Below are 7312 nucleotides of genomic sequence, written 5' to 3' on the forward strand. Positions count from 1 at the left end.
CAATGCGTTAGCCGCATTTATGGATCTCATAAATAGGGTATTTCAGCCTTATCTGGATAAATTCATAATTGTGTTCATTGACGACATATTGGTGTACTCCTTGGATAAGAATAAGCATTAGGAACACTTGAGGATAGTATTGGAAACTCTTATAGATAGCACTAATTGTTCGTCAAATTCTCCAAATGCGAGTTTTGGCTATCCCAAGTGGCATCTTTGGGACATGTAATATCGGCCGAGGGAATCGCGGTGGATCCAACCAAGATAGAGGTTGTTCAAGAGTGGAAGCACCAGACCAATTTAACTGAGGTGCGAAGTTTCCTAGAGTTGACAGGCTATTACCGAAGATTCGTAGAGGAATTTTCAAAGATAGCTGCACCCCTGACAAAACTTATGCAGAAGGGAGTCAAATACGAATAGACTGTCGAATACAAGAAAAGCTTTCGAGAGCTTAAGGCTATGTTAACCTCAACACCTGTCCTGGCATGCTGGGCCTAGCATGCTTGTGGCCGGCAAGCAAGCACACATGGGCGGCACGATTGGCACGGTTAGCCCACCAATGGGCTAGGTCGCGGCCTAGCACATTTAGAACGTGCTGGGGCTTCTTACATCCCTAGTTTGACTAGGGTTTAAAAGATTTATCCATTTTTGCCTTATCCCGCTTTGCTTTCTAGAGAAAGGAAGTGATTTTTGAGAAAAACCAAGATAATTTCCAAGAGTTGGATTAGATCTTACATGGTTGATGTAAGGAGATAAAAAAGGCATGCTCATGGACATTGATTAAATCTTCTCTTTGGTGTGGATCACTTATAGAGGATGGGCAATGCCTTGTGGCATAAAGATTTAGCATTTCTTGTGTCGAGCAACCAAAATGTTTGATTTTTCGTTATATGTGTCTTGAAGAGATTATATATTTGCAAACTATATTTGGTCTTTTTGGGTTTCAAGATTGGCCAAATAGTTTGATTGATCCAAATTTTTTTATAATTTCCGTTGTGTTTGGATCTAAGAAACCCAACAACTAATCATTGAGAGGTTTTAATGCCTACAAAAACTAGTCGTTAAAGCATGTTAGTGAAGAAACAGTCAACAGTTTATCAAATCAATCGACAATTTTTTTCGAAAAATCTAAAGTAAACAATGGCTTTGGACAAACAATCGACTTTTAGAGAAAAACTGTTGATTGTTTCGAAAAAAGTTGACGTTATACAATGGCTTTCGACATTTCTTGAACTTACGTAAAAACAACCGAGATTTGAAAAATGTCTTGTCGACAGTTCAAGAGAATGATTGACTGATTTTGCTGAAAGGCTTAAAGCGATTAACAATTTTGGCACAGAGGTTAACAGTTTAGGCTTGTTTCGATAGCTCATTTTCAAAAGTATAAAACAATCAACTCTTTTTTGCCTTTTATAAACCTAATGTTTAAAACATTCGACTATTTTCTAAAACGATTGACTCTTTTTGGTTTTTCATACATCTAAGACTTAAAACGGTAGACTCTTTTTGACCTTTCATAAAAAAATACAAAGAGTGATTAATTTTTTGAAAATATTTTAACACTTTACTTTTTCTAAATTATTTGACTTCAAAATAAATTATCTTTAAGATTCTAAAATTGTCTTTCAAGTTGAAAATTCATACCCCCAAAAAAATTGATTTTTCATTTTTAAATTCAAAAAATATAAAAATTTTAATTATAAAAACATCATCAAGAACAAAACACCACCATCAATCCAATTTATTTGCTCGAAGAACCCATTACCAAAGAAATTGGAGGAAGAAAAATGCAACATCGGTCCAACGAATCACCAACAACGATAGGTTCCAACTGACAATATATTTTTGTATTTTTCTTAAATTTAAATTAAATATAGTTTAACTATTTTTTGATTAACTTAATTTAATTTAATTAAAATTTAAGTAACTAAATTATAACAGAAGAGGTGTGTATGTAATTTACCTTAATAAAAATATATTTATATTTTATACAATAATAAAAATAATTTTATTAGTAGTACGAGATGAATGAATAAACATGACTAGTTGTAGCAAATTCTACCTATTGAAATTAAAACTTGTGATTATTGTTCTTACTTAGACATTTATGAGTGAAACATAAAATATGTTAATTATTTAAGTAAAAGTTATTAAAGTTTAACCCTCACAAAAGGTAGAATCCTAATAAAAGATAAGATCAAACTAATAGATAATTTTTTTTGTGCTTATCAAAGTTCCCATAATGCCCTTTTCACAACTTTTGTATTCCAAATATGTCCCTAATAATTATTTTTAATATCTATCTATCTATTCCAAAAAAATCACATCAAAGTAAAATTACACATGTGAGGTTTAAAATCAAACAAAAAATATTTTAGAATTAAAATTATCCCTTATTCAAAAAACCATATTGATCAAAAAATTTGAAGATGGCATAATTTTAAACTATTTTTCTATCATCCCAAGATGAAGACATTGCATTTGTGTCTTGGTATCAATCTTCTATTAACAAACTTATAACTAACTTCACAATGAGGAATTGAACTGTACTAGCTATGAAGCTAATGGTTCATCTTCTCACCCTCTGGTCTTCATATTTCAGCCTGATTTTAGAGTAAGAAGAAAAAGAAGAAGAAAGATAATTGTTGCAAAAATGTCTCATCAACTGCATTATGCAGATATGGGCTGCTGACATGTGCATGGGAAGTGGTCAAACTGAATATGCCATGTATTACCAAATCTTTAGGAAGTTGGTAGTGGGTTAGTGATGTTTGTTTTTTGGCTTGTTAATATGAAGATCATGCCTAGTAATTAGGAGTCATTTAGTTTTCTGTTAAAACTATTTTGTATTTAAGGAAGATGTATTGAATGAAATAGTTGCACAACTTTTTCAGTTTCACATTCTCATTGTTCCTTCTTAAGACATTTGTGTTTGATTTTATGTGATTCAAAATGTGTTTTGTATTTTATCAGAATGTTGGCATGCTGTTACATGATATTGAGATGCATATTATATTTGTTTTTAAATATAATCAAGTCTCATTATACTTGCTATTAATATAATGCATGTTATTATTTGTTATGGGCTATTGAGTTTTATTATGAGCTGAGCCCATATCTTTTCGAAGTGTTTGTCCATTGCTGGCCCGAGCCCATTTTTTTGGTCCATTTAGCATTGATATATAAGTACTGAGAGATGCCCTAATCGCTAGAACTTTCTGATATTTGTCTTGTGCTCTCTCTCTGAAAACCCTAAATCGACGATTCTTGAAGCGAGACACATATCGTGAATCTTTCGTTTTGGTCTCTGTTTCAATCGGTTGTTTGGTTACTTCCATGGTAAGATTTGACGGTAAGAACAATTTTATTGCTTAAATCTCTATGTCGTTTTAATGCCTGAGGTGTGAGATGTTGTTAACTGATAGAACATATACTTATTGATCGTGAGATCGGTATAGAATAGATCTTTCTTGATCTTGTTGTTTTGTTTCTGTTTTTTAGTTGTATTGCAATATTATTTTTCTTTTTGGTTTATGATCTTGTAATCTTTTGTAAACATTGAGATCTAGTGGATTGACTAGAGGCGGAGCCTCTATCGTGAGTAGGATCTATTGATCCGAACACGTATATCTTTGTGTCTTGTGTGTATGGTTTCTGGCTTTAAGATTTTTGGTTATACTGTTTATCGCGCTTGATCTGTGTTTGGCTGAGGAATCAGGTTGTTCAAAACCTACAAGTGGTATCAGAGCCACGAGGTTCTAAGATCCCGGTCAAGCTGTCTCAAATCCGAAAGGTAAAATCTCAGATCTGGTAAGAATCTCAAAAACTTAGGGTTTCAGATCTCGTACTCTTTTTACCCTAACTTTGTCTGCAATAAAACTTGCCTATTTTAGTCCATTAGATATTTGTTGCATGTCCTAATCAATTTTCTTTATTCTTGATCTTGAATAAGTAATCTGTTGTTTACTTTATTCTGAAATATACTATTATATGTTCTGGTTTGTATTTGAAAATCAAATTAAGGTTTAATTAATTTCTGGAAAATTAAAATTTTCAAACCTCTGACCTGCTTATACTTTAAATCCTGTATGAATAATCTCAGAAAATTGAAATATCTTCTGTAATCTCCATTCTGTTTTATTGATCATATAAATGGCTCCATCTAAGTTCGAATTAGATAAGTTTGATGGTAGTGGTGATTTTTCGTTATGGCAAAAGAAAATGACTGCAGTATTGGTTCAAAACCAGTGCTCTGAAGCACTGGATGAACCTTCTGCAACTGAGAAAGATAAAGTATAATCCCTTTCTACCTCTAAAATGCGAAAAATGGATAGATTAACCTATAACCTAATAATTTTAAATCTTTCTGATAAAGTCCTTAGGCAGGTTAACAAAGAAAATACTGCCTTAAAGGTGTGGAATAAGTTAGAATCTCTATATATGACTAAATCTTTAACAAGTAAGATTTATTTAAAAGGAAAATTATTTGGTTTTAAAATGAATACCTCTAAATCTCTAGAAGAAAACCTAGATGACTTTAATGTCATTGTAATAGGTCTAGAAAATATAGATGAGAGTATTTCTGAAGAAAACCAAGCTGTAATCCTTTTAAATGCTTTGCTTGAGTCTTATAGAGATTTAAGGACTGTAATGCAGTATGGTAGAACCTCTTTATCCTTAGAGGGTGTAGTGTCTACCTTAAGATCTAGGGATCTTGAAGATGATAAGAAAGATAAGAAAATAAATAGTGCTAAAGGCTTGAATGTAAAGGGAAATTGGGAGCAAAAATCTAAGAATAAAGGCAAAGGGAATTCAAGGGGTAAAAGTAAAACGAGGTCAAATTCAAAGTTTAGAGGATTTAGTAGGGAATCCTCAAAAACCAGAACATGTTGGTATTGCAAGAAAGAGGGTCATATAAGAAAAAATTGTTTCAAAAGGAAAAAGGATCTAGAAAAGAAAAACTCTAGTAATCAGGATGCAGCAAACATTTCTGATAGATATGATAGTGCAGAAGGCCTAATTATGACATAACATACCATAGGTGATGAGTGGATCTTAGATTCAGGTTGTACCTTTCACATGACACCTAGAAGAGACTGGTTGTTTAACTTCCAGCACATAGAAGGTGGTAAAGTCCTAATGGGTAATAATCAATCCTACAAGGTAACTGGTTTAGGGTCAGTTAGGTTTAAAATGTGGGATGGAGCATATAGGATTTTAGATAATGTGAGATTTGTGCCAAATCTTAGAAGAAACCTTATTGCCCTAGGTATGTTAGACTCAAATGGGGGGTCTTATAAGTCAGAAAATGGAGTCCTTAAGGTGTTTAAAGGATCCATGTTAGTTCTTAAGGGAATTCGTAAGCAAGGACTATATGTCCTTCAAGGAGAGTCTATCTCCGGTTGTGTTGTAGTTTCATCTTCTGAAATTGATGACACTGTGTTGTGGCATAGGAGACTAGGTCATATCGGAATGAAAGGTTTACTAGAATTAAGTAAGCAATGAATCTTAGATCCTAGGAAGATAGGTAATCTAGACTTTTGTGAGACATGTACTTTGGGCAAGTCTCACAGATTACAGTTTGCTGCTGCAACTCACAAGTCCCAAGATGTCCTTGAGTATGTTCATTCTGACCTTTAGGGATCTCCCCAAGTCCCTAGCTCTCTTTCAGCCGCCCAATATTTCCTTTCCTTTATAGATAACTATTCTATGAAGGTTTGGGTCTATTTCCTTAAGTATAAGAGTGAAGCCTTTGCTAAGTTTAAGGAGTGGAAGACTTATGTAGAGTTGCAATCAGGAAAGAAAATAAAGACCCTTAGAACAGATAATGGCCTGGAATTCTGTAATCAAGAATTTTCAAATTTCTACAAACAAGTAGGCATTGCAAGGCATAGAACTTGCAGTGAAACACCTCAGCAAAATGAAGTTGCTGAACGCATGAATAGAACCATCCTAAATAAAGTTAGATGTTTTTTAAAAGACTCTAACTTGCCCAAGAAATTTTGGGCTGAAGCAATTTCAACTGCCTGTTATCTTATAAATAGATCTCCTTCCTCTTCCATAGAATTTAGAACTCTTGAGCAGTTGTGGAGTGGGAAAATCCCATCCCTTAACCACCTTAGACCTTTTTGATGTATAGCTTATGTCCATAAGAAAGAAGGGAAGTTAGACCCTAGAGCCAAAAAGGCTGTATTCTTAGGATACCCTCAAGGGGTAAAAGGATACAAATTATGGCTGATTGAGGAAAAGAAAACAGTTATCAGTAGGGATGTAGTATTCAAAGAATTAGAATACTATACCCCAAATAAGGTGGAAAATCCCAAGGAAAACCAAACTGATAAGTTTCAGTTTGAGGTGAAAAGAGATAGAATAAATGATAGTGAAGAAGAGTCTAACCAAGAGAGTCTTCAAGAGTCTAGCTCCCAAGACTTTGCTGAAACTGAAATGGAGAGTGAGGATAATGAAAATTCAGCTAAAATCATTCCAGAATTGGATGATTATGTCCTATCTAGGGATAGGGTTAGGAGGGAGATTAAACCTCCTACTAGGTATGCTCATGCAGATGTAATTGCCTATGCTCTTAATATTGGAGATTCAATAGAGCATAAAGAACCTCTTAGTTATCATGAAGCCAGCTCCAGTAAATATAGAACTAATTGGTTAAAGGCAATGAAGGAAGAGATGGAATCTCTTCAAAAGAATAAAACCTGGATTCTTGTAAATAAACCTAAAGACCAGAAAGTTATAGGTTGTAAATGGATATTTAAAAGAAAGCCAGGTATCCCAGGTGTAGAACCAGCTAGATTTAAGGCTAGGGTAGTTGCCAAGGGTTTTTCCCAAAGAGAAGGCATAGACTACCATGAGGTGTTCTCCCCTGTAGTAAAGCATACCTCTATAAGATTAGTTTTGGCCTTAGCAGCCTTAAATAATCTAGAGCTTGAGCAATTAGATGTTAAGACTGCTTTTCTCCATGGAAACTTAGAAGAGAAAATATATATGGATCAGCCCATAGGTTTCATAGAAAAGGGTAAGGAGAATAAGGTTTGCTTGTTGCAAAGATCTCTATATGATCTAAAGCAATCTCCTAGACAGTGGTATAGGAGATTTGATGAGTTTATGCTCAAAGAAAATTACACTAGGTGTAACTTTGACCACTGTGTTTATTTTAAACAGCTTAAAGAAAAGCTATTTATATATCTCCTTATATATGTAGATGATATGCTTACCGCATGTAAAGAGAAAGGAGAAATAGATAGATTGACTCAAGCATTAAAATCAGAATTTGAAATGAAAACCCTAGGAGCAACCAGGC

This window comes from Diospyros lotus, chromosome 1 (genome assembly GCF_014633365.1).
Source record: "Diospyros lotus cultivar Yz01 chromosome 1, ASM1463336v1, whole genome shotgun sequence".
Classification (NCBI taxonomy): domain Eukaryota; kingdom Viridiplantae; phylum Streptophyta; class Magnoliopsida; order Ericales; family Ebenaceae; genus Diospyros; species Diospyros lotus.